General features: G+C 43.7%; 53 non-coding genes across 53 annotated transcripts; 47 read left to right on the forward strand and 6 right to left on the reverse strand.

Annotated features, from left to right (window-relative positions):
* Nucleotides 1-137: 137 nt before the first annotated feature.
* Nucleotides 138-209, forward strand: TRNAM-CAU (transfer RNA methionine (anticodon CAU)). The gene has a single exon. It is a non-coding gene; the product is annotated as a tRNA-Met (tRNA).
* A 108-nt stretch (nucleotides 210-317) lies between these two features.
* On the forward strand, nucleotides 318-389 carry TRNAG-UCC (transfer RNA glycine (anticodon UCC)). Its single transcript has one exon. It is a non-coding gene; the product is annotated as a tRNA-Gly (tRNA).
* Nucleotides 390-1037: 648 nt separating this feature from the next.
* TRNAY-GUA (transfer RNA tyrosine (anticodon GUA)) lies at nucleotides 1038-1123 on the forward strand. The gene is given in 2 exon segments: nucleotides 1038-1074; nucleotides 1088-1123. It is a non-coding gene; the product is annotated as a tRNA-Tyr (tRNA).
* Nucleotides 1124-1585: 462 nt separating this feature from the next.
* On the forward strand, nucleotides 1586-1657 carry TRNAM-CAU (transfer RNA methionine (anticodon CAU)). Its single transcript has one exon. It is a non-coding gene; the product is annotated as a tRNA-Met (tRNA).
* Nucleotides 1658-1765: 108 nt separating this feature from the next.
* Nucleotides 1766-1837, forward strand: TRNAG-UCC (transfer RNA glycine (anticodon UCC)). The gene has a single exon. It is a non-coding gene; the product is annotated as a tRNA-Gly (tRNA).
* A 652-nt stretch (nucleotides 1838-2489) lies between these two features.
* TRNAY-GUA (transfer RNA tyrosine (anticodon GUA)) lies at nucleotides 2490-2575 on the forward strand. Its single transcript is given in 2 exon segments — nucleotides 2490-2526; nucleotides 2540-2575. It is a non-coding gene; the product is annotated as a tRNA-Tyr (tRNA).
* Nucleotides 2576-3037: 462 nt separating this feature from the next.
* On the forward strand, nucleotides 3038-3109 carry TRNAM-CAU (transfer RNA methionine (anticodon CAU)). The gene has a single exon. It is a non-coding gene; the product is annotated as a tRNA-Met (tRNA).
* A 108-nt stretch (nucleotides 3110-3217) lies between these two features.
* Nucleotides 3218-3289, forward strand: TRNAG-UCC (transfer RNA glycine (anticodon UCC)). The gene has a single exon. It is a non-coding gene; the product is annotated as a tRNA-Gly (tRNA).
* A 651-nt stretch (nucleotides 3290-3940) lies between these two features.
* Nucleotides 3941-4026, forward strand: TRNAY-GUA (transfer RNA tyrosine (anticodon GUA)). Its single transcript is given in 2 exon segments — nucleotides 3941-3977; nucleotides 3991-4026. It is a non-coding gene; the product is annotated as a tRNA-Tyr (tRNA).
* Nucleotides 4027-4488: 462 nt separating this feature from the next.
* Nucleotides 4489-4560, forward strand: TRNAM-CAU (transfer RNA methionine (anticodon CAU)). The gene has a single exon. It is a non-coding gene; the product is annotated as a tRNA-Met (tRNA).
* Nucleotides 4561-4668: 108 nt separating this feature from the next.
* On the forward strand, nucleotides 4669-4740 carry TRNAG-UCC (transfer RNA glycine (anticodon UCC)). The gene has a single exon. It is a non-coding gene; the product is annotated as a tRNA-Gly (tRNA).
* Nucleotides 4741-5386: 646 nt separating this feature from the next.
* TRNAY-GUA (transfer RNA tyrosine (anticodon GUA)) lies at nucleotides 5387-5472 on the forward strand. Its single transcript is given in 2 exon segments — nucleotides 5387-5423; nucleotides 5437-5472. It is a non-coding gene; the product is annotated as a tRNA-Tyr (tRNA).
* A 475-nt stretch (nucleotides 5473-5947) lies between these two features.
* Nucleotides 5948-6019, forward strand: TRNAM-CAU (transfer RNA methionine (anticodon CAU)). Its single transcript has one exon. It is a non-coding gene; the product is annotated as a tRNA-Met (tRNA).
* Nucleotides 6020-6127: 108 nt separating this feature from the next.
* Nucleotides 6128-6199, forward strand: TRNAG-UCC (transfer RNA glycine (anticodon UCC)). The gene has a single exon. It is a non-coding gene; the product is annotated as a tRNA-Gly (tRNA).
* A 644-nt stretch (nucleotides 6200-6843) lies between these two features.
* On the forward strand, nucleotides 6844-6929 carry TRNAY-GUA (transfer RNA tyrosine (anticodon GUA)). Its single transcript is given in 2 exon segments — nucleotides 6844-6880; nucleotides 6894-6929. It is a non-coding gene; the product is annotated as a tRNA-Tyr (tRNA).
* A 462-nt stretch (nucleotides 6930-7391) lies between these two features.
* On the forward strand, nucleotides 7392-7463 carry TRNAM-CAU (transfer RNA methionine (anticodon CAU)). Its single transcript has one exon. It is a non-coding gene; the product is annotated as a tRNA-Met (tRNA).
* A 108-nt stretch (nucleotides 7464-7571) lies between these two features.
* TRNAG-UCC (transfer RNA glycine (anticodon UCC)) lies at nucleotides 7572-7643 on the forward strand. Its single transcript has one exon. It is a non-coding gene; the product is annotated as a tRNA-Gly (tRNA).
* Nucleotides 7644-8108: 465 nt separating this feature from the next.
* On the forward strand, nucleotides 8109-8181 carry TRNAA-AGC (transfer RNA alanine (anticodon AGC)). Its single transcript has one exon. It is a non-coding gene; the product is annotated as a tRNA-Ala (tRNA).
* Nucleotides 8182-8289: 108 nt separating this feature from the next.
* On the forward strand, nucleotides 8290-8375 carry TRNAY-GUA (transfer RNA tyrosine (anticodon GUA)). The gene is given in 2 exon segments: nucleotides 8290-8326; nucleotides 8340-8375. It is a non-coding gene; the product is annotated as a tRNA-Tyr (tRNA).
* Nucleotides 8376-8837: 462 nt separating this feature from the next.
* On the forward strand, nucleotides 8838-8909 carry TRNAM-CAU (transfer RNA methionine (anticodon CAU)). The gene has a single exon. It is a non-coding gene; the product is annotated as a tRNA-Met (tRNA).
* A 108-nt stretch (nucleotides 8910-9017) lies between these two features.
* On the forward strand, nucleotides 9018-9089 carry TRNAG-UCC (transfer RNA glycine (anticodon UCC)). Its single transcript has one exon. It is a non-coding gene; the product is annotated as a tRNA-Gly (tRNA).
* Nucleotides 9090-9730: 641 nt separating this feature from the next.
* Nucleotides 9731-9816, forward strand: TRNAY-GUA (transfer RNA tyrosine (anticodon GUA)). The gene is given in 2 exon segments: nucleotides 9731-9767; nucleotides 9781-9816. It is a non-coding gene; the product is annotated as a tRNA-Tyr (tRNA).
* A 163-nt stretch (nucleotides 9817-9979) lies between these two features.
* On the reverse strand, nucleotides 9980-10053 carry TRNAN-GUU (transfer RNA asparagine (anticodon GUU)). Its single transcript has one exon. It is a non-coding gene; the product is annotated as a tRNA-Asn (tRNA).
* A 225-nt stretch (nucleotides 10054-10278) lies between these two features.
* On the forward strand, nucleotides 10279-10350 carry TRNAM-CAU (transfer RNA methionine (anticodon CAU)). Its single transcript has one exon. It is a non-coding gene; the product is annotated as a tRNA-Met (tRNA).
* A 108-nt stretch (nucleotides 10351-10458) lies between these two features.
* TRNAG-UCC (transfer RNA glycine (anticodon UCC)) lies at nucleotides 10459-10530 on the forward strand. Its single transcript has one exon. It is a non-coding gene; the product is annotated as a tRNA-Gly (tRNA).
* A 469-nt stretch (nucleotides 10531-10999) lies between these two features.
* Nucleotides 11000-11072, forward strand: TRNAA-AGC (transfer RNA alanine (anticodon AGC)). Its single transcript has one exon. It is a non-coding gene; the product is annotated as a tRNA-Ala (tRNA).
* Nucleotides 11073-11180: 108 nt separating this feature from the next.
* On the forward strand, nucleotides 11181-11266 carry TRNAY-GUA (transfer RNA tyrosine (anticodon GUA)). The gene is given in 2 exon segments: nucleotides 11181-11217; nucleotides 11231-11266. It is a non-coding gene; the product is annotated as a tRNA-Tyr (tRNA).
* A 163-nt stretch (nucleotides 11267-11429) lies between these two features.
* Nucleotides 11430-11503, reverse strand: TRNAN-GUU (transfer RNA asparagine (anticodon GUU)). The gene has a single exon. It is a non-coding gene; the product is annotated as a tRNA-Asn (tRNA).
* Nucleotides 11504-11728: 225 nt separating this feature from the next.
* TRNAM-CAU (transfer RNA methionine (anticodon CAU)) lies at nucleotides 11729-11800 on the forward strand. The gene has a single exon. It is a non-coding gene; the product is annotated as a tRNA-Met (tRNA).
* A 108-nt stretch (nucleotides 11801-11908) lies between these two features.
* On the forward strand, nucleotides 11909-11980 carry TRNAG-UCC (transfer RNA glycine (anticodon UCC)). The gene has a single exon. It is a non-coding gene; the product is annotated as a tRNA-Gly (tRNA).
* Nucleotides 11981-12437: 457 nt separating this feature from the next.
* TRNAA-AGC (transfer RNA alanine (anticodon AGC)) lies at nucleotides 12438-12510 on the forward strand. Its single transcript has one exon. It is a non-coding gene; the product is annotated as a tRNA-Ala (tRNA).
* Nucleotides 12511-12618: 108 nt separating this feature from the next.
* On the forward strand, nucleotides 12619-12704 carry TRNAY-GUA (transfer RNA tyrosine (anticodon GUA)). Its single transcript is given in 2 exon segments — nucleotides 12619-12655; nucleotides 12669-12704. It is a non-coding gene; the product is annotated as a tRNA-Tyr (tRNA).
* Nucleotides 12705-12867: 163 nt separating this feature from the next.
* TRNAN-GUU (transfer RNA asparagine (anticodon GUU)) lies at nucleotides 12868-12941 on the reverse strand. Its single transcript has one exon. It is a non-coding gene; the product is annotated as a tRNA-Asn (tRNA).
* A 225-nt stretch (nucleotides 12942-13166) lies between these two features.
* TRNAM-CAU (transfer RNA methionine (anticodon CAU)) lies at nucleotides 13167-13238 on the forward strand. The gene has a single exon. It is a non-coding gene; the product is annotated as a tRNA-Met (tRNA).
* Nucleotides 13239-13879: 641 nt separating this feature from the next.
* Nucleotides 13880-13952, forward strand: TRNAA-AGC (transfer RNA alanine (anticodon AGC)). Its single transcript has one exon. It is a non-coding gene; the product is annotated as a tRNA-Ala (tRNA).
* A 108-nt stretch (nucleotides 13953-14060) lies between these two features.
* Nucleotides 14061-14146, forward strand: TRNAY-GUA (transfer RNA tyrosine (anticodon GUA)). The gene is given in 2 exon segments: nucleotides 14061-14097; nucleotides 14111-14146. It is a non-coding gene; the product is annotated as a tRNA-Tyr (tRNA).
* Nucleotides 14147-14608: 462 nt separating this feature from the next.
* On the forward strand, nucleotides 14609-14680 carry TRNAM-CAU (transfer RNA methionine (anticodon CAU)). Its single transcript has one exon. It is a non-coding gene; the product is annotated as a tRNA-Met (tRNA).
* Nucleotides 14681-15321: 641 nt separating this feature from the next.
* TRNAA-AGC (transfer RNA alanine (anticodon AGC)) lies at nucleotides 15322-15394 on the forward strand. The gene has a single exon. It is a non-coding gene; the product is annotated as a tRNA-Ala (tRNA).
* Nucleotides 15395-15502: 108 nt separating this feature from the next.
* On the forward strand, nucleotides 15503-15588 carry TRNAY-GUA (transfer RNA tyrosine (anticodon GUA)). The gene is given in 2 exon segments: nucleotides 15503-15539; nucleotides 15553-15588. It is a non-coding gene; the product is annotated as a tRNA-Tyr (tRNA).
* Nucleotides 15589-15751: 163 nt separating this feature from the next.
* On the reverse strand, nucleotides 15752-15825 carry TRNAN-GUU (transfer RNA asparagine (anticodon GUU)). Its single transcript has one exon. It is a non-coding gene; the product is annotated as a tRNA-Asn (tRNA).
* Nucleotides 15826-16050: 225 nt separating this feature from the next.
* On the forward strand, nucleotides 16051-16122 carry TRNAM-CAU (transfer RNA methionine (anticodon CAU)). The gene has a single exon. It is a non-coding gene; the product is annotated as a tRNA-Met (tRNA).
* Nucleotides 16123-16944: 822 nt separating this feature from the next.
* On the forward strand, nucleotides 16945-17030 carry TRNAY-GUA (transfer RNA tyrosine (anticodon GUA)). The gene is given in 2 exon segments: nucleotides 16945-16981; nucleotides 16995-17030. It is a non-coding gene; the product is annotated as a tRNA-Tyr (tRNA).
* A 163-nt stretch (nucleotides 17031-17193) lies between these two features.
* On the reverse strand, nucleotides 17194-17267 carry TRNAN-GUU (transfer RNA asparagine (anticodon GUU)). Its single transcript has one exon. It is a non-coding gene; the product is annotated as a tRNA-Asn (tRNA).
* A 187-nt stretch (nucleotides 17268-17454) lies between these two features.
* Nucleotides 17455-17526, forward strand: TRNAM-CAU (transfer RNA methionine (anticodon CAU)). Its single transcript has one exon. It is a non-coding gene; the product is annotated as a tRNA-Met (tRNA).
* Nucleotides 17527-17634: 108 nt separating this feature from the next.
* On the forward strand, nucleotides 17635-17706 carry TRNAG-UCC (transfer RNA glycine (anticodon UCC)). The gene has a single exon. It is a non-coding gene; the product is annotated as a tRNA-Gly (tRNA).
* Nucleotides 17707-18348: 642 nt separating this feature from the next.
* On the forward strand, nucleotides 18349-18434 carry TRNAY-GUA (transfer RNA tyrosine (anticodon GUA)). The gene is given in 2 exon segments: nucleotides 18349-18385; nucleotides 18399-18434. It is a non-coding gene; the product is annotated as a tRNA-Tyr (tRNA).
* A 163-nt stretch (nucleotides 18435-18597) lies between these two features.
* On the reverse strand, nucleotides 18598-18671 carry TRNAN-GUU (transfer RNA asparagine (anticodon GUU)). The gene has a single exon. It is a non-coding gene; the product is annotated as a tRNA-Asn (tRNA).
* Nucleotides 18672-18896: 225 nt separating this feature from the next.
* Nucleotides 18897-18968, forward strand: TRNAM-CAU (transfer RNA methionine (anticodon CAU)). Its single transcript has one exon. It is a non-coding gene; the product is annotated as a tRNA-Met (tRNA).
* Nucleotides 18969-19076: 108 nt separating this feature from the next.
* TRNAG-UCC (transfer RNA glycine (anticodon UCC)) lies at nucleotides 19077-19148 on the forward strand. The gene has a single exon. It is a non-coding gene; the product is annotated as a tRNA-Gly (tRNA).
* Nucleotides 19149-19607: 459 nt separating this feature from the next.
* TRNAA-AGC (transfer RNA alanine (anticodon AGC)) lies at nucleotides 19608-19680 on the forward strand. The gene has a single exon. It is a non-coding gene; the product is annotated as a tRNA-Ala (tRNA).
* Nucleotides 19681-19788: 108 nt separating this feature from the next.
* Nucleotides 19789-19874, forward strand: TRNAY-GUA (transfer RNA tyrosine (anticodon GUA)). The gene is given in 2 exon segments: nucleotides 19789-19825; nucleotides 19839-19874. It is a non-coding gene; the product is annotated as a tRNA-Tyr (tRNA).
* A 462-nt stretch (nucleotides 19875-20336) lies between these two features.
* Nucleotides 20337-20408, forward strand: TRNAM-CAU (transfer RNA methionine (anticodon CAU)). The gene has a single exon. It is a non-coding gene; the product is annotated as a tRNA-Met (tRNA).
* Nucleotides 20409-20516: 108 nt separating this feature from the next.
* Nucleotides 20517-20588, forward strand: TRNAG-UCC (transfer RNA glycine (anticodon UCC)). Its single transcript has one exon. It is a non-coding gene; the product is annotated as a tRNA-Gly (tRNA).
* The last annotated feature ends 144 nt before the right edge of the window (nucleotides 20589-20732 follow it).

Genomic DNA, 20732 nt, shown 5'->3' on the forward strand with positions numbered 1-20732 from the left:
GAAAAAAACAAAGAAATAATTGCAAAACACCAAGAATAATCTAGTTGCCAACAGATAAGAAATGGCTGATAAATTACACGACACAGACCAGAAGGCAGACAGTAATTAGACTTCGACTCTAAGCATCCAACACTACGAGCAGAGTGGCGCAGCGGAAGCGTGCTGGGCCCATAACCCAGAGGTCGATGGATCGAAACCATCCTCTGCTAAAAGGTTGTGTTTTATACTTTTCATCATTACATTGCATCCAAATGCTTCTGTCAACAGAAAGTTTAGTGTTATTGCAGAAAATGTCAAAAAAACGTACACTTCCGAAAGCGTTGGTGGTATAGTGGTGAGCATAGCTGCCTTCCAAGCAGTTGACCCGGGTTCGATTCCCGGCCAACGCATGTCTTGCTTTTCACCATTGGTGTTGCATTTATTCTCTTTTAATGTTTTGTGTTAAGGCTCATGCTCTACTCTCTTCTTACAGTTTAGCAACCACAGAAAGGAGGAAAAAAAAAGACCAGGAGGCCTTCACGACCTCTCAGCATTTTCGATAAACAAACCAACCCATAAAAGTTCAACGGTTCTCCTTGGGATTGTGCTACATCACAACTTTTTTCTACAAACTATGCAAGTTTTTTCACTGTCCCCGGTTTGATTCTCCATGTGCATAGAAAGGGTTTGCTAGAAAGTTGCTCGACTGTATTTGTAGGTCACCAATCACGTTGTGGACTCCTTAAATGTTCTTCAAGTATGGGAAAACGGAGTCCACACTTAAAAAAAAAAAAAAAAAAAAGCAATGTCATCTGTGACTGTATATGAAAATTGTGACCTGGTGTGACGTGAAACTGACGTCAAGTTTCACAGGTTTGGGGGATTAGCTCAAGTGGTAGAGCGCTCGCTTAGCATGCGAGAGGTAGCGGGATCGATGCCTGCATTCTCCAATGCTACCATTGGATTCCTTTTTCGCAGAGTTGAATGAATCATTTTTACCATCTGCCCGTGGCACCCACGGCCAAACCTAGGAGGCTTTCGACAGTGGCCAAAACAATCCTTCGATAGCTCAGCTGGTAGAGCGGAGGACTGTAGCTCTAAATTAGCAATCCTTAGGTCGCTGGTTCAATTCCGGCTCGAAGGAAGTTTTGTTTATCTTATCTCATACAGAAAGTTTTTCTCCAGTTTGCCTCGTGAATTCAAAACATAGTCAGCAAAATGGCTTTTACATGAGAGAGATGCTCAGCACCAATGCAAAAACTTCTCCAACTGTGCAACGTCTCTGGGTGGACTGCAAAAGGGTGCGACGTCCCTGGGTGGACTCGAACCACCAACCTTTTGGTTAACAGCCGAACGCACTAACCGATTGCGCCACAGAGACCCAATGGACCACAATTTTTGCCTGCACCTTAAGCAAGGTCAGACACCGTTTCTTCAAATGATTTTCAACAATATGACTAAAGGAAACAGAAAAAAACAAAGAAATAATTGCAAAACACCAAGAATAATCTAGTTGCCAACAGATAAGAAAGGGCTGATAAATTACACGACACAGACCAGAAGGCAGACAGTAATTAGACTTCGACTCTAAGCATCCAACACTACGAGCAGAGTGGCGCAGCGGAAGCGTGCTGGGCCCATAACCCAGAGGTCGATGGATCGAAACCATCCTCTGCTAAAAGGTTGTGTTTTATACTTTTCATCATTACATTGCATCCAAATGCTTCTGTCAACAGAAAGTTTAGTGTTATTGCAGAAAATGTCAAAAAAACGTACACTTCCGAAAGCGTTGGTGGTATAGTGGTGAGCATAGCTGCCTTCCAAGCAGTTGACCCGGGTTCGATTCCCGGCCAACGCATGTCTTGCTTTTCACCATTGGTGTTGCATTTATTCTCTTTTAATGTTTTGTGTTAAGGCTCATGCTCTACTCTCTTCTTACAGTTTAGCAACCACAGAAAGGAGGAAAAAAAAAGACCAGGAGGCCTTCACAACCTCTCAGCATTTTCGATAAACAAACCAACCCATAAAAGTTCAACGGTTCTCCTTGGGATTGTGCTACATCACAACTTTTTTCTACAAACTATGCAAGTTTTTTCACTGTCCCCGGTTTGATTCTCCATGTGCATAGAAAGGGTTTGCTAGAAAGTTGCTCGACTGTATTTGTAGGTCACCAATCATGTTGTGGACTCCTTAAATGTTCTTCAAGTATGGGAAAACGGAGTCCACACTTAAAAAAAAAAAAAAAAAAAAAAAAGCAATGTCATCTGTGACTGTATATGAAAATTGTGACCTGGTGTGACGTGAAACTGACGTCAAGTTTCACAGGTTTGGGGGATTAGCTCAAGTGGTAGAGCGCTCGCTTAGCATGCGAGAGGTAGCGGGATCGATGCCTGCATTCTCCAATGCTACCATTGGATTCCTTTTTCGCAGAGTTGAATGAATCATTTTTACCATCTGCCCGTGGCACCCACGGCCAAACCTAGGAGGCTTTCGACAGTGGCCAAAACAATCCTTCGATAGCTCAGCTGGTAGAGCGGAGGACTGTAGCTCTAAATTAGCAATCCTTAGGTCGCTGGTTCAATTCCGGCTCGAAGGAAGTTTTGTTTATCTTATCTCATACAGAAAGTTTTTCTCCAGTTTGCCTCGTGAATTCAAAACATAGTCAGCAAAATGGCTTTTACATGAGAGAGATGCTCAGCACCAATGCAAAAACTTCTCCAACTGTGCAACGTCTCTGGGTGGACTGCAAAAGGGTGCGACGTCCCTGGGTGGACTCGAACCACCAACCTTTTGGTTAACAGCCGAACGCACTAACCGATTGCGCCACAGAGACCCAATGGACCACAATTTTTGCCTGCACCTTAAGCAAGGTCAGACACCGTTTCTTCAAATGATTTTCAACAATATGACTAAAGGAAACAGAAAAAAACAAAGAAATAATTGCAAAACACCAAGAATAATCTAGTTGCCAACAGATAAGAAAGGGCTGATAAATTACACGACACAGACCAGAAGGCAGACAGTAATTAGACTTCGACTCTAAGCATCCAACACTACGAGCAGAGTGGCGCAGCGGAAGCGTGCTGGGCCCATAACCCAGAGGTCGATGGATCGAAACCATCCTCTGCTAAAAGGTTGTGTTTTATACTTTTCATCATTACATTGCATCCAAATGCTTCTGTCAACAGAAAGTTTAGTGTTATTGCAGAAAATGTCAAAAAAACGTACACTTCCGAAAGCGTTGGTGGTATAGTGGTGAGCATAGCTGCCTTCCAAGCAGTTGACCCGGGTTCGATTCCCGGCCAACGCATGTCTTGCTTTTCACCATTGGTGTTGCATTTATTCTCTTTTAATGTTTTGTGTTAAGGCTCATGCTCTACTCTCTTCTTACAGTTTAGCAACCACAGAAAGGAGGAAAAAAAAAGACCAGGAGGCCTTCACAACCTCTCAGCATTTTCGATAAACAAACCAACCCATAAAAGTTCAACGGTTCTCCTTGGGATTGTGCTACATCACAACTTTTTTCTACAAACTATGCAAGTTTTTTCACTGTCCCCGGTTTGATTCTCCATGTGCATAGAAAGGGTTTGCTAGAAAGTTGCTCGACTGTATTTGTAGGTCACCAATCATGTTGTGGACTCCTTAAATGTTCTTCAAGTATGGGAAAACGGAGTCCACACTTAAAAAAAAAAAAAAAAAAAAAAAGCAATGTCATCTGTGACTGTATATGAAAATTGTGACCTGGTGTGACGTGAAACTGACGTCAAGTTTCACAGGTTTGGGGGATTAGCTCAAGTGGTAGAGCGCTCGCTTAGCATGCGAGAGGTAGCGGGATCGATGCCTGCATTCTCCAATGCTACCATTGGATTCCTTTTTCGCAGAGTTGAATGAATCATTTTTACCATCTGCCCGTGGCACCCACGGCCAAACCTAGGAGGCTTTCGACAGTGGCCAAAACAATCCTTCGATAGCTCAGCTGGTAGAGCGGAGGACTGTAGCTCTAAATTAGCAATCCTTAGGTCGCTGGTTCAATTCCGGCTCGAAGGAAGTTTTGTTTATCTTATCTCATACAGAAAGTTTTTCTCCAGTTTGCCTCGTGAATTCAAAACATAGTCAGCAAAATGGCTTTTACATGAGAGAGATGCTCAGCACCAATGCAAAAACTTCTCCAACTGTGCAACGTCTCTGGGTGGACTGCAAAAGGGTGCGACGTCCCTGGGTGGACTCGAACCACCAACCTTTTGGTTAACAGCCGAACGCGCTAACCGATTGCGCCACAGAGACCCAATGGACCACAATTTTTGCCTGCACCTTAAGCAAGGTCAGACACCGTTTCTTCAAATGATTTTCAACAATATGACTAAAGGAAACAGAAAAAAACAAAGAAATAATTGCAAAACACCAAGAATAATCTAGTTGCCAACAGATAAGAAATGGCTGATAAATTACACGACACAGACCAGAAGGCAGACAGTAATTAGACTTCGACTCTAAGCATCCAACACTACGAGCAGAGTGGCGCAGCGGAAGCGTGCTGGGCCCATAACCCAGAGGTCGATGGATCGAAACCATCCTCTGCTAAAAGGTTGTGTTTTATACTTTTCATCATTACATTGCATCCAAATGCTTCTGTCAACAGAAAGTTTAGTGTTATTGCAGAAAATGTCAAAAAAACGTAGACTTCCGAAAGCGTTGGTGGTATAGTGGTGAGCATAGCTGCCTTCCAAGCAGTTGACCCGGGTTCGATTCCCGGCCAACGCATGTCTTGCTTTTCACCATTGGTGTTGCATTTATTCTCTTTTAATGTTTTGTGTTAAGGCTCATGCTCTACTCTCTTCTTACAGTTTAGCAACCACAGAAAGGAGGAAAAAAAAAGACCAGGAGGCCTTCACGACCTCTCAGCATTTTCGATAAACAAACCAACCCATAAAAGTTCAACGGTTCTCCTTGGGATTGTGCTACATCACAACTTTTTTCTACAAACTATGCAAGTTTTTTCACTGTCCCCGGTTTGATTCTCCATGTGCATAGAAAGGGTTTGCTAGAAAGTTGCTCGACTGTATTTGTAGGTCACCAATCACGTTGTGGACTCCTTAAATGTTCTTCAAGTATGGGAAAACGGAGTCCACACTTAAAAAAAAAAAAAAAAAAGCAATGTCATCTGTGACTGTATATGAAAATTGTGACCTGGTGTGACGTGAAACTGACGTCAGGTTTCACAGGTTTGGGGGATTAGCTCAAGTGGTAGAGCGCTCGCTTAGCATGCGAGAGGTAGCGGGATCGATGCCTGCATTCTCCAATGCTACCATTGGATTCCTTTTTCGCAGAGTTGAATGAATCATTTTTACCATCTGCCCGTGGCACCCACGGCCAAACCTAGGAGGCTTTCGACAGTGGCCAAAACAATCCTTCGATAGCTCAGCTGGTAGAGCGGAGGACTGTAGCTCTAAATTAGCGATCCTTAGGTCGCTGGTTCAATTCCGGCTCGAAGGAAGTTTTGTTTATCTTATCTCATACAGAAAGTTTTTCTCCAGTTTGCCTCGTGAATTCAAAACATAGTCAGCAAAATGGCTTTTACATGAGAGAGATGCTCAGCACCAATGCAAAAACTTCTCCAACTGTGCAACGTCTCTGGGTGGACTGCAAAAGGGTGCGACATCCCTGGGTGGACTCGAACCACCAACCTTTCGGTTAACAGCCGAACGCGCTAACCGATTGCGCTAACCGATTGCGCCACAGAGACCCAATGGACCACAATTTTTGCCTGCACCTTAAGCAAGGTCAGACACCGTTTCTTCAAATGATTTTCAACAATATGACTAAAGGAAACAGAAAAAAACAAAGAAATAATTGCAAAACACCAAGAATAATCTAGTTGCCAACAGATAAGAAATGGCTGATAAATTACACGACACAGACCAGAAGGCAGACAGTAATTAGACTTCGACTCTAAGCATCCAACACTACGAGCAGAGTGGCGCAGCGGAAGCGTGCTGGGCCCATAACCCAGAGGTCGATGGATCGAAACCATCCTCTGCTAAAAGGTTGTGTTTTATACTTTTCATCATTACATTGCATCCAAATGCTTCTGTCAACAGAAAGTTTAGTGTTATTGCAGAAAATGTCAAAAAAACGTACACTTCCGAAAGCGTTGGTGGTATAGTGGTGAGCATAGCTGCCTTCCAAGCAGTTGACCCGGGTTCGATTCCCGGCCAACGCATGTCTTGCTTTTCACCATTGGTGTTGCATTTATTCTCTTTTAATGTTTTGTGTTAAGGCTCATGCTCTACTCTCTTCTTACAGTTTAGCAACCACAGAAAGGAGGAAAAAAAAAGACCAGGAGGCCTTCACAACCTCTCAGCATTTTCGATAAACAAACCAACCCATAAAAGTTCAACGGTTCTCCTTGGGATTGTGCTACATCACAACTTTTTTCTACAAACTATGCAAGTTTTTTCACTGTCCCCGGTTTGATTCTCCATGTGCATAGAAAGGGTTTGCTAGAAAGTTGCTCGACTGTATTTGTAGGTCACCAATCACGTTGTGGACTCCTTAAATGTTCTTCAAGTATGGGAAAACGGAGTCCACACTTAAAAAAAAAAAAAAAAGCAATGTCATCTGTGACTGTATATGAAAATTGTGACCTGGTGTGACGTGAAACTGACGTCAAGTTTCACAGGTTTGGGGGATTAGCTCAAGTGGTAGAGCACTCGCTTAGCATGCGAGAGGTAGCGGGATCGATGCCTGCATTCTCCAATGCTACCATTGGATTCCTTTTTCGCAGAGTTGAATGAATCATTTTTACCATCTGCCCGTGGCACCCACGGCCAAACCTAGGAGGCTTTCGACAGTGGCCAAAACAATCCTTCGATAGCTCAGCTGGTAGAGCGGAGGACTGTAGCTCTAAATTAGCAATCCTTAGGTCGCTGGTTCAATTCCGGCTCGAAGGAAGTTTTGTTTATCTTATCTCATACAGAAAGTTTTTCTCCAGTTTGCCTCGTGAATTCAAAACATAGTCAGCAAAATGGCTTTTACATGAGAGAGATGCTCAGCACCAATGCAAAAACTTCTCCAACTGTGCAACGTCTCTGGGTGGACTGCAAAAGGGTGCGACGTCCCTGGGTGGACTCGAACCACCAACCTTTTGGTTAACAGCCGAACGCGCTAACCAATTGCGCCACAGAGACCCAATGGACCACAATTTTTGCCTGCACCTTAAGCAAGGTCAGACACCGTTTCTTCAAATGATTTTCAACAATATGACTAAAGGAAACAGAAAAAAACAAAGAAATAATTGCAAAACACCAAGAATAATCTAGTTGCCAACAGATAAGAAATGGCTGATAAATTACACGACACAGACCAGAAGGCAGACAGTAATTAGACTTCGACTCTAAGCATCCAACACTACGAGCAGAGTGGCGCAGCGGAAGCGTGCTGGGCCCATAACCCAGAGGTCGATGGATCGAAACCATCCTCTGCTAAAAGGTTGTGTTTTATACTTTTCATCATTACATTGCATCCAAATGCTTCTGTCAACAGAAAGTTTAGTGTTATTGCAGAAAATGTCAAAAAAACGTACACTTCCGAAAGCGTTGGTGGTATAGTGGTGAGCATAGCTGCCTTCCAAGCAGTTGACCCGGGTTCGATTCCCGGCCAACGCATGTCTTGCTTTTCACCATTGGTGTTGCATTTATTCTCTTTTAATGTTTTGTGTTAAGGCTCATGCTCTACTCTCTTCTTACAGTTTAGCAACCACAGAAAGGAGGAAAAAAAAAGACCAGGAGGCCTTCACGACCTCTCAGCATTTTCGATAAACAAACCAACCCATAAAAGTTCAACGGTTCTCCTTGGGATTGTGCTACATCACAACTTTTTTCTACAAACTATGCAAGTTTTTTCACTGTCCCCGGTTTGATTCTCCATGTGCATAGAAAGGGTTTGCTAGAAAGTTGCTCGACTGTATTTGTAGGTCACCAATCACGTTGTGGACTCCTTAAATGTTCTTCAAGTATGGGAAAACGGAGTCCACACTTAAAAAAAAAAAAAAAAAAGCAATGTCATCTGTGACTGTATATGAAAATTGTGACCTGGTGTGACGTGAAACTGACGTCAAGTTTCACAGGTTTGGGGGATTAGCTCAAGTGGTAGAGCGCTCGCTTAGCATGCGAGAGGTAGCGGGATCGATGCCCGCATTCTCCAATGCTACCATTGGATTCCTTTTTCGCAGAGTTGAATGAATAATTTTTACCATCTGCCCGTGGCACCCACGGCCAAACCTAGGAGGCTTTCGACAGTGGCCAAAACAATCCTTCGATAGCTCAGCTGGTAGAGCGGAGGACTGTAGCTCTAAATTAGCAATCCTTAGGTCGCTGGTTCAATTCCGGCTCGAAGGAAGTTTTGTTTATCTTATCTCATACAGAAAGTTTTTCTCCAGTTTGCCTCGTGAATTCAAAACATAGTCAGCAAAATGGCTTTTACATGAGAGAGATGCTCAGCACCAATGCAAAAACTTCTCCAACTGTGCAACGTCTCTGGGTGGACTGCAAAAGGGTGCGACGTCCCTGGGTGGACTCGAACCACCAACCTTTCAGTTAACAGCCGAACGCGCTAACCGATTGCGCCACAGAGACCCAATGGACCACAATTTTTGCCTGCACCTTAAGCAAGGTCAGACACCGTTTCTTCAAATGATTTTCAACAATATGACTAAAGGAAACAGAAAAAAACAAAGAAATAATTGCAAAACACCAAGAATAATCTAGTTGCCAACAGATAAGAAATGGCTGATAAATTACACGACACAGACCAGAAGGCAGACAGTAATTAGACTTCGACTCTAAGCATCCAACACTACGAGCAGAGTGGCGCAGCGGAAGCGTGCTGGGCCCATAACCCAGAGGTCGATGGATCGAAACCATCCTCTGCTAAAAGGTTGTGTTTTATACTTTTCATCATTACATTGCATCCAAATGCTTCTGTCAACAGAAAGTTTAGTGTTATTGCAGAAAATGTCAAAAAAACGTACACTTCCGAAAGCGTTGGTGGTATAGTGGTGAGCATAGCTGCCTTCCAAGCAGTTGACCCGGGTTCGATTCCCGGCCAACGCATGTCTTGCTTTTCACCATTGGTGTTGCATTTATTCTCTTTTAATGTTTTGTGTTAAGGCTCATGCTCTACTCTCTTCTTACAGTTTAGCAACCACAGAAAGGAGGAAAAAAAAAGACCAGGAGGCCTTCACGACCTCTCAGCATTTTCGATAAACAAACCAACCCATAAAAGTTCAACGGTTCTCCTTGGGATTGTGCTACATCACAACTTTTTTCTACAAACTATGCAAGTTTTTTCACTGTCCCCGGTTTGATTCTCCATGTGCATAGAAAGGGTTTGCTAGAAAGTTGCTCGACTGTATTTGTAGGTCACCAATCACGTTGTGGACTCCTTAAATGTTCTTCAAGTATGGGAAAACGGAGTCCACACTTAAAAAAAAAAAAAGCAATGTCATCTGTGACTGTATATGAAAATTGTGACCTGGTGTGACGTGAAACTGATGTCAAGTTTCACAGGTTTGGGGGATTAGCTCAAGTGGTTGAGCGCTCGCTTAGCATGCGAGAGGTAGCGGGATCGATGCCCGCATTCTCCAATGCTACCATTGGATTCCTTTTTCGCAGAGTTGAATGAATCATTTTTACCATCTGCCCGTGGCACCCACGGCCAAACCTAGGAGGCTTTCGACAGTGGCCAAAACAATCCTTCGATAGCTCAGCTGGTAGAGCGGAGGACTGTAGCTCTAAATTAGCAATCCTTAGGTCGCTGGTTCAATTCCGGCTCGAAGGAAGTTTTGTTTATCTTATCTCATACAGAAAGTTTTTCTCCAGTTTGCCTCGTGAATTCAAAACATAGTCAGCAAAATGGCTTTTACATGAGAGAGATGCTCAGCACCAATGCAAAAACTTCTCCAACTGTGCAACGTCTCTGGGTGGACTGCAAAAGGGTGCGACGTCCCTGGGTGGACTCGAACCACCAACCTTTCGGTTAACAGCCGAACGCGCTAACCGATTGCGCCACAGAGACCCAATGGACCACAATTTTTGCCTGCACCTTAAGCAAGGTCAGACACCGTTTCTTCAAATGATTTTCAACAATATGACTAAAGGAAACAGAAAAAAACAAAGAAATAATTGCAAAACACCAAGAATAATCTAGTTGCCAACAGATAAGAAATGGCTGATAAATTACACGACACAGACCAGAAGGCAGACAGTAAGTAGACTTCGACTCTAAGCATCCAACACTACGAGCAGAGTGGCGCAGCGGAAGCGTGCTGGGCCCATAACCCAGAGGTCGATGGATCGAAACCATCCTCTGCTAAAAGGTTGTGTTTTATACTTTTCATCATTACATTGCATCCAAATGCTTCTGTCAACAGAAAGTTTAGTGTTATTGCAGAAAATGTCAAAAAAACGTACACTTCCGAAAGCGTTGGTGGTATAGTGGTGAGCATAGCTGCCTTCCAAGCAGTTGACCCGGGTTCGATTCCCGGCCAACGCATGTCTTGCTTTTCACCATTGGTGTTGCATTTATTCTCTTTTAATGTTTTGTGTTAAGGCTCATGCTCTACTCTCTTCTTACAGTTTAGCAACCACAGAAAGGAGGAAAAAAAAAGACCAGGAGGCCTTCACGACCTCTCAGCATTTTCGATAAACAAACCAACCCATAAAAGTTCAACGGTTCTCCTTGGGATTGTGCTACATCACAACTTTTTTCTACAAACTATGCAAGTTTTTTCACTGTCCCCGGTTTGATTCTCCATGTGCATAGAAAGGGTTTGCTAGAAAGTTGCTCGACTGTATTTGTAGGTCACCAATCACGTTGTGGACTCCTTAAATGTTCTTCAAGTATGGGAAAACGGAGTCCACACTTAAAAAAAAAAAAAAAAAAAAAAGCAATGTCATCTGTGACTGTATATGAAAATTGTGACCTGGTGTGACGTGAAACTGACGTCAAGTTTCACAGGTTTGGGGGATTAGCTCAAGTGGTAGAGCGCTCGCTTAGCATGCGAGAGGTAGCGGGATCGATGCCCGCATTCTCCAATGCTACCATTGGATTCCTTTTTCGCAGAGTTGAATGAATCATTTTTACCATCTGCCCGTGGCACCCACGGCCAAACCTAGGAGGCTTTCGACAGTGGCCAAAACAATCCTTCGATAGCTCAGCTGGTAGAGCGGAGGACTGTAGCTCTAAATTAGCAATCCTTAGGTCGCTGGTTCAATTCCGGCTCGAAGGAAGTTTTGTTTATCTTATCTCATACAGAAAGTTTTTCTCCAGTTTGCCTCGTGAATTCAAAACATAGTCAGCAAAATGGCTTTTACATGAGAGAGATGCTCAGCACCAATGCAAAAACTTCTCCAACTGTGCAACGTCTCTGGGTGGACTGCAAAAGGGTGCGACGTCCCTGGGTGGACTCGAACCACCAACCTTTCGGTTAACAGCCGAACGCGCTAACCGATTGCGCCACAGAGACCCAATGGACCACAATTTTTGCCTGCACCTTAAGCAAGGTCAGACACCGTTTCTTCAAATGATTTTCAACAATATGACTAAAGGAAACAGAAAAAAACAAAGAAATAATTGCAAAACACCAAGAATAATCTAGTTGCCAACAGATAAGAAATGGCTGATAAATTACACGACACAGACCAGAAGGCAGACAGTAATTAGACTTCGACTCTAAGCATCCAACACTACGAGCAGAGTGGCGCAGCGGAAGCGTGCTGGGCCCATAACCCAGAGGTCGATGGATCGAAACCATCCTCTGCTAAAAGGTTGTGTTTTATACTTTTCATCATTACATTGCATCCAAATGCTTCTGTCAACAGAAAGTTTAGTGTTATTGCAGAAAATGTCAAAAAAACGTACACTTCCGAAAGCGTTGGTGGTATAGTGGTGAGCATAGCTGCCTTCCAAGCAGTTGACCCGGGTTCGATTCCCGGCCAACGCATGTCTTGCTTTTCACCATTGGTGTTGCATTTATTCTCTTTTAATGTTTTGTGTTAAGGCTCATGCTCTACTCTCTTCTTACAGTTTAGCAACCACAGAAAGGAGGAAAAAAAAAGACCAGGAGGCCTTCACGACCTCTCAGCATTTTCGATAAACAAACCAACCCATAAAAGTTCAACGGTTCTCCTTGGGATTGTGCTACATCACAACTTTTTTCTACAAACTATGCAAGTTTTTTCACTGTCCCCGGTTTGATTCTCCATGTGCATAGAAAGGGTTTGCTAGAAAGTTGCTCGACTGTATTTGTAGGTCACCAATCATGTTGTGGACTCCTTAAATGTTCTTCAAGTATGGGAAAACGGAGTCCACACTTAAAAAAAAAAGCAATGTCATCTGTGACTGTATATGAAAATTGTGACCTGGTGTGACGTGAAACTGACGTCAAGTTTCACAGGTTTGGGGGATTAGCTCAAGTGGTAGAGCGCTCGCTTAGCATGCGAGAGGTAGCGGGATCGATGCCCGCATTCTCCAATGCTACCATTGGATTCCTTTTTCGCAGAGTTGAATGAATCATTTTTACCATCTGCCCGTGGCACCCACGGCCAAACCTAGGAGGCTTTCGACAGTGGCCAAAACAATCCTTCGATAGCTCAGCTGGTAGAGCGGAGGACTGTAGCTCTAAATTAGCAATCCTTAGGTCGCTGGTTCAATTCCGGCTCGAAGGAAGTTTTGTTTATCTTATCTCATACAGAAAGTTTTTCTCCAGTTTGCCTCGTGAATTCAAAACATAGTCAGCAAAATGGCTTTTACATGAGAGAGATGCTCAGCACCAATGCAAAAACTTCTCCAACTGTGCAACGTCTCTGGGTGGACTGCAAAAGGGTGCGACGTCCCTGGGTGGACTCGAACCACCAACCTTTCGGTTAACAGCCGAACGCGCTAACCGATTGCGCCACAGAGACCCAATGGACCACAATTTTTGCCTGCACCTTAAGCAAGGTCAGACACCGTTTCTTCAAATGATTTTCAACAATATGACTAAAGGAAACAGAAAAAAACAAAGAAATAATTGCAAAACACCAAGAATAATCTAGTTGCCAACAGATAAGAAATGGCTGATAAATTACACGACACAGACCAGAAGGCAGACAGTAATTAGACTTCGACTCTAAGCATCCAACACTACGAGCAGAGTGGCGCAGCGGAAGCGTGCTGGGCCCATAACCCAGAGGTCGATGGATCGAAACCATCCTCTGCTAAAAGGTTGTGTTTTATACTTTTCATCATTACATTGCATCCAAATGCTTCTGTCAACAGAAAGTTTAGTGTTATTGCAGAAAATGTCAAAAAAACGTACACTTCCGAAAGCGTTGGTGGTATAGTGGTGAGCATAGCTGCCTTCCAAGCCGTTGACCCGGGTTCGATTCCCGGCCAACGCATGTCTTGCTTTTCACCATTGGTGTTGCATTTATTCTCTTTTAATGTTTTGTGTTAAGGCTCATGCTCTACTCTCTTCTTACAGTTTAGCAACCACAGAAAGGAGGAAAAAAAAAGACCAGGAGGCCTTCACAACCTCTCAGCATTTTCAATAAACAAACCAACCCATAAAAGTTCAACGGTTCTCCTTGGGATTGTGCTACATCACAACTTTTTTCTACAAACTATGCAAGTTTTTTCACTGTCCCCGGTTTGATTCTCCATGTGCATAGAAAGGGTTTGCTAGAAAGTTGCTCGACTGTATTTGTAGGTCACCAATCACGTTGTGGACTCCTTAAATGTTCTTCAAGTATGGGAAAACGGAGTCCACACTTAAAAAAAAAAAAAAGCAATGTCATCTGTGACTGTATATGAAAATTGTGACCTGGTGTGACGTGAAACTGACGTCAAGTTTCACAGGTTTGGGGGATTAGCTCAAGTGGTAGAGCGCTCGCTTAGCATGCGAGAGGTAGCGGGATCGATGCCCGCATTCTCCAATGCTACCATTGGATTCCTTTTTCGCAGAGTTGAATGAATCATTTTTACCATCTGCCCGTGGCACCCACGGCCAAACCTAGGAGGCTTTCGACAGTGGCCAAAACAATCCTTCGATAGCTCAGCTGGTAGAGCGGAGGACTGTAGCTCTAAATTAGCAATCCTTAGGTCGCTGGTTCAATTCCGGCTCGAAGGAAGTTTTGTTTATCTTATCTCATACAGAAAGTTTTTCTCCAGTTTGCCTCGTGAATTCAAAACATAGTCAGCAAAATGGCTTTTACATGAGAGAGATGCTCAGCACCAATGCAAAAACTTCTCCAACTGTGCAACGTCTCTGGGTGGACTACAAAAGGGTGCAACGTCCCTGGGTGGACTCAAACCACCAACCTTTCGGTTAACAGCCGAACGCGCTAACCAATTGCGCCACAGAGACCCAATGGACCACAATTTTTGCCTGCACCTTAAGCAAGGTCAGACACCGTTTCTTCAAATGATTTTCAACAATATGACTAAAGGAAACAGAAAAAAACAAAGAAATAATTGCAAAACACCAAGAATAATCTAGTTGCCAACAGATAAGAAATGGCTGATAAATTACACGACACAGACCAGAAGGCAGACAGTAATTAGACTTCGACTCTAAGCATCCAACACTACGAGCAGAGTGGCGCAGCGGAAGCGTGCTGGGCCCATAACCCAGAGGTCGATGGATCGAAACCATCCTCTGCTAAAAGGTTGTGTTTTATACTTTTCATCATTACATTGCATCCAAATGCTTCTGTCAACAGAAAGTTTAGTGTTATTGCAGAAAATGTCAAAAAAACGTACACTTCCGAAAGCGTTGGTGGTATAGTGGTGAGCATAGCTGCCTTCCAAGCCGTTGACCCGGGTTCGATTCCCGGCCAACGCATGTCTTGCTTTTCACCATTGGTGTTGCATTTATTCTCTTTTAATGTTTTGTGTTAAGGCTCATGCTCTACTCTCTTCTTACAGTTTAGCAACCACAGAAAGGAGGAAAAAAAAAGACCAGGAGGCCTTCACGACCTCTCAGCATTTTCAATAAACAAACCAACCCATAAAAGTTCAACGGTTCTCCTTGGGATTGTGCTACATCACAACTTTTTTCTACAAACTATGCAAGTTTTTTCACTGTCCCCGGTTTGATTCTCCATGTGCATAGAAAGGGTTTGCTAGAAAGTTGCTCGACTGTATTTGTAGGTCACCAATCACGTTGTGGACTCCTTAAATGTTCTTCAAGTATGGGAAAACGGAGTCCACACTTAAAAAAAAAAAAAAGCAATGTCATCTGTGACTGTATATGAAAATTGTGACCTGGTGTGACGTGAAACTGACGTCAAGTTTCACAGGTTTGGGGGATTAGCTCAAGTGGTAGAGCGCTCGCTTAGCATGCGAGAGGTAGCGGGATCGATGCCCGCATTCTCCAATGCTACCATTGGATTCCTTTTTCGCAGAGTTGAATGAATCAATTTTACCATCTGCCCGTGGCACCCACGGCCAAACCTAGGAGGCTTTCGACAGTGGCCAAAACAATCCTTCGATAGCTCAGCTGGTAGAGCGGAGGACTGTAGCTCTAAATTAGCAATCCTTAGGTCGCTGGTTCAATTCCGGCTCGAAGGAAGTTTTGTTTATCTTATCTCATACAGAAAGTTTTTCTCCAGTTTGCCTCGTGAATTCAAAACATAGTCAGCAAAATGGCTTTTACATGAGAGAGATGCTCAGCACCAATGCAAAAACTTCTCCAACTGTGCAACGTCTCTGGGTGGACTGCAAAAAGGTGCGACGTCCCTGGGTGGACTCGAACCACCAACCTTTCGGTTAACAGCCGAACGCGCTAACCGATTGCGCCACAGAGACCCAATGGACCACAATTTTTGCCTGCACCTTAAGCAAGGTCAGACACCGTTTCTTCAAATGATTTTCAACAATATGACTAAAGGAAACAGAAAAAAACAAAGAAATAATTGCAAAACACCAAGAATAATCTAGTTGCCAACAGATAAGAAATGGCTGATAAATTACACGACACAGACCAGAAGGCAGACAGTAATTAGACTTCGACTCTAAGCATCCAACACTACGAGCAGAGTGGCGCAGCGGAAGCGTGCTGGGCCCATAACCCAGAGGTCGATGGATCGAAACCATCCTCTGCTAAAAGGTTGTGTTTTATACTTTTCATCATTACATTGCATCCAAATGCTTCTGTCAACAGAAAGTTTAGTGTTATTGCAGAAAATGTCAAAAAAACGTACACTTCCGAAAGCGTTGGTGGTATAGTGGTGAGCATAGCTGCCTTCCAAGCAGTTGACCGGGGTTCGATTCCCGGCCAACGCATGTCTTGCTTTTCACCATTGGTGTTGCATTTATTCTCTTTTAATGTTTTGTGTTAAGGCTCATGCTCTACTCTCTTCTTACAGTTTAGCAACCACAGAAAGGAGGAAAAAAAAAGACCAGGAGGCCTTCACGACCTCTCAGCATTTTCAATAAACAAACCAACCCATAAAAGTTCAACGGTTCTCCTTGGGATTGTGCTACATCACAACTTTTTTCTACAAACTATGCAAGTTTTTTCACTGTCCCCGGTTTGATTCTCCATGTGCATAGAAAGGGTTTGCTAGAAAGTTGCTCGACTGTATTTGTAGGTCACCAATCACGTTGTGGACTCCTTAAATGTTCTTCAAGTATGGGAAAACGGAGTCCACACTTAAAAAAAAAAAAAAGCAATGTCATCTGTGACTGTATATGAAAATTGTGACCTGGTGTGACGTGAAACTGACGTCAAGTTTCACAGGTTTGGGGGATTAGCTCAAGAGGTAGAGTGCTCGCTTAGCATGCGAGAGGTAGCGGGATCGATGCCCGCATTCTCCAATGCTACCATTGGATTCCTTTTTCGCAGAGTTGAATGAATCATTTTTACCATCTGCCCGTGGCACCCACGGCCAAACCTAGGAGGCTTTCGACAGTGGCCAAAACAATCCTTCGATAGCTCAGCTGGTAGAGCGGAGGACTGTAGCTCTAAATTAGCAATCCTTAGGTCGCTGGTTCAATTCCGGCTCGAAGGAAGTTTTGTTTATCTTATCTCATACAGAAAGTTTTTCTCCAGTTTGCCTCGTGAATTCAAAACATAGTCAGCAAAATGGCTTTTACATGAGAGAGATGCTCAGCACCAATGCAAAAACTTCTCCAACTGTGCAACGTCTCTGGGTGGACTGCAAAAGGGTGCGACGTCCCTGGGTGGACTCGAACCACCAACCTTTCGGTTAACAGCCGAACGCGCTAACCGATTGCGCCACAGAGACCCAATGGACCACAATTTTTGCCTGCACCTTAAGCAAGGTCAGACACCGTTTCTTCAAACAAAGAAATAATTGCAAAACACCAAGAATAATCTAGTTGCCAACAGATAAGAAATGGCTGATAAATTACACGACACAGACCAGAAGGCAGACAGTAATTAGACTTCGACTCTAAGCATCCAACACTACGAGCAGAGTGGCGCAGCGGAAGCGTGCTGGGCCCATAACCCAGAGGTCGATGGATCGAAACCATCCTCTGCTAAAAGGTTGTGTTTTATACTTTTCATCATTACATTGCATCCAAATGCTTCTGTCAACAGAAAGTTTAGTGTTATTGCAGAAAATGTCAAAAAAACGTACACTTCCGAAAGCGTTGGTGGTATAGTGGTGAGCATAGCTGCCTTCCAAGCAGTTGACCCGGGTTCGATTCCCGGCCAACGCATGTCTTGCTTTTCACCATTGGTGTTGCATTTATTCTCTTTTAATGTTTTGTGTTAAGGCTCATGCTCTACTCTCTTCTTACAGTTTAGCAACCACAGAAAGGAGGAAAAAAAAAGACCAGGAGGCCTTCACGACCTCTCAGCATTTTCAATAAACAAACCAACCCATAAAAGTTCAACGGTTCTCCTTGGGATTGTGCTACATCACAACTTTTTTCTACAAACTATGCAAGTTTTTTCACTGTCCCCGGTTTGATTCTCCATGTGCATAGAAAGGGTTTGCTAGAAAGTTGCTCGACTGTATTTGTAGGTCACCAATCACGTTGTGGACTCCTTAAATGTTCTTCAAGTATGGGAAAACGGAGTCCACACTTAAAAAAAAAAAAAAGCAATGTCATCTGTGACTGTATATGAAAATTGTGACCTGGTGTGACGTGAAACTGACGTCAAGTTTCACAGGTTTGGGGGATTAGCTCAAGAGGTAGAGTGCTCGCTTAGCATGCGAGAGGTAGCGGGATCGATGCCCGCATTCTCCAATGCTACCATTGGATTCCTTTTTCGCAGAGTTGAATGAATCATTTTTACCATCTGCCCGTGGCACCCACGGCCAAACCTAGGAGGCTTTCGACAGTGGCCAAAACAATCCTTCGATAGCTCAGCTGGTAGAGCGGAGGACTGTAGCTCTAAATTAGCAATCCTTAGGTCGCTGGTTCAATTCCGGCTCGAAGGAAGTTTTGTTTATCTTATCTCATACAGAAAGTTTTTCTCCAGTTTGCCTCGTGAATTCAAAACATAGTCAGCAAAATGGCTTTTACATGAGAGAGATGCTCAGCACCAATGCAAAAACTTCTCCAACTGTGCAACGTCTCTGGGTGGACTGCAAAAGGGTGCGACGTCCCTGGGTGGACTCGAACCACCAACCTTTCGGTTAACAGCCGAACGCGCTAACCGATTGCGCCACAGAGACCCAATGGACCACAATTTTTGCCTGCACCTTAAGCAAGGTCAGACACCGTTTCTTCAAATGATTTTCAACAATATGACTAAAGGAAACAGAAAAAAACAAAGAAATAATTGCAAAACACCAAGAATAATCTAGTTGCCAACAGATAAGAAATGGCTGATAAATTATACGACACAGACCAGAAGGCAGACAGTAATTAGACTTCGACTCTAAGCATCCAACACTACGAGCAGAGTGGCGCAGCGGAAGCGTGCTGGGCCCATAACCCAGAGGTCGATGGATCGAAACCATCCTCTGCTAAAAGGTTGTGTTTTATACTTTTCATCATTACATTGCATCCAAATGCTTCTGTCAACAGAAAGTTTAGTGTTATTGCAGAAAATGTCAAAAAAACGTACACTTCCGAAAGCGTTGGTGGTATAGTGGTGAGCATAGCTGCCTTCCAAGCAGTTGACCCGGGTTCGATTCCCGGCCAACGCATGTCTTGCTTTTCACCATTGGTGTTGCATTTATTCTCTTTTAATGTTTTGTGTTAAGGCTCATGCTCTACTCTCTTCTTACAGTTTAGCAACCACAGAAAGGAGGAAAAAAAAAGACCAGGAGGCCTTCACGACCTCTCAGCATTTTCGATAAACAAACCAACCCATAAAAGTTCAACGGTTCTCCTTGGGATTGTGCTACATCACAACTTTTTTCTACAAACTATGCAAGTTTTTTCACTGTCCCCGGTTTGATTCTCCATGTGCATAGAAAGGGTTTGCTAGAAAGTTGCTCGACTGTATTTGTAGGTCACCAATCACGTTGTGGACTCCTTAAATGTTCTTCAAGTATGGGAAAACGGAGTCCACACTTAAAAAAAAAAAAGCAATGTCATCTGTGACTGTATATGAAAATTGTGACCTGGTGTGACGTGAAACTGACGTCAAGTTTCACAGGTTTGGGGGATTAGCTCAAGTGGTAGAGCGCTCGCTTAGCATGCGAGAGGTAGCGGGATCGATGCCCGCATTCTCCAATGCTACCATTGGATTCCTTTTTCGCAGAGTTGAATGAATCATTTTTACCATCTGCCCGTGGCACCCACGGCCAAACCTAGGAGGCTTTCGACAGTGGCCAAAACAATCCTTCGATAGCTCAGCTGGTAGAGCGGAGGACTGTAGCTCTAAATTAGCAATCCTTAGGTCGCTGGTTCAATTCCGGCTCGAAGGAAGTTTTGTTTATCTTATCTCATACAGAAAGTTTTTCTCCAGTTTGCCTCGTGAATTCAAAACATAGTCAGCAAAATGGCTTTTACATGAGAGAGATGCTCAGCACCAATGCAAAAACTTCTCCAACTGTGCAACGTCTCTGGGTGGACTGCAAAAGGGTGCGACGTCCCTGGGTGGACTCAAACCACCAACCTTTCGGTTAACAGCCGAACGCGCTAACCGATTGCGCCACAGAGACCCAATGGACCACAATTTTTGCCTGCACCTTAAGCAAGGTCAGACACCGTTTCTTCAAATGATTTTCAACAATATGACTAAAGGAAACAGAAAAAAACAAAGAAATAATTGCAAAACACCAAGAATAATCTAGTTGCCAACAGATAAGAAATGGCTGATAAATTACACGACACAGACCAGAAGGCAGACAGTAATTAGACTTCGACTCTAAGCATCCAACACTACGAGCAGAGTGGCGCAGCGGAAGCGTGCTGGGCCCATAACCCAGAGGTCGATGGATCGAAACCATCCTCTGCTAAAAGGTTGTGTTTTATACTTTTCATCATTACATTGCATCCAAATGCTTCTGTCAACAGAAAGTTTAGTGTTATTGCAGAAAATGTCAAAAAAACGTACACTTCCGAAAGCGTTGGTGGTATAGTGGTGAGCATAGCTGCCTTCCAAGCAGTTGACCCGGGTTCGATTCCCGGCCAACGCATGTCTTTCTTTTCACCATTGGTGTTGCATTTATTCTCTTTTAATGTTTTGTGTTAAGGCTCATGCTCTACTCTCTTCTTACAGTTTAGCAACCACAGAAAGGAGGAAAAAAAAAGACCAGGAGGCCTTCACGACCTCTCAGCAT

Source organism: Ranitomeya variabilis, chromosome 2 (assembly GCF_051348905.1).
Source record: "Ranitomeya variabilis isolate aRanVar5 chromosome 2, aRanVar5.hap1, whole genome shotgun sequence".
NCBI lineage: Eukaryota > Metazoa > Chordata > Amphibia > Anura > Dendrobatidae > Ranitomeya > Ranitomeya variabilis.